A 343-nucleotide genomic window follows, 5' to 3' on the forward strand; every position below is an offset into this window, starting at 1 on the left:
CTCTCTCCCTCTCTCTCTCTCTCTCTCTCTCACCACGTCTATAATTAAATGCAAATTTTACACATCCCTATGAAATAATCTGAAAAGTCCGTGTTTAAGAAAGAACATATTTCAATGAACTATTTTTATTGGTTCTCTCTAGGCTATAGCGCAGTCTCCGTAATGTACACTCAATTCGACATGTTCCTCGTGTTACGTTATAAAGCATTATATACACCCCGAATGCAACCATACACCTTTTTTTTTTTTTTTTTTTTGTAAGGCTAGGGTTATTCCCTTTCACAGACCTCTCAACAGAATTTTGATTTTCAGTTTAAAATTACTTTTATTTCAATTTTCCGTA

This window comes from Strongylocentrotus purpuratus, unplaced genomic scaffold, assembly GCF_000002235.5.
Source record: "Strongylocentrotus purpuratus isolate Spur 01 unplaced genomic scaffold, Spur_5.0 spur5_scaffold_8, whole genome shotgun sequence".
NCBI classification, from domain to species: domain Eukaryota; kingdom Metazoa; phylum Echinodermata; class Echinoidea; order Camarodonta; family Strongylocentrotidae; genus Strongylocentrotus; species Strongylocentrotus purpuratus.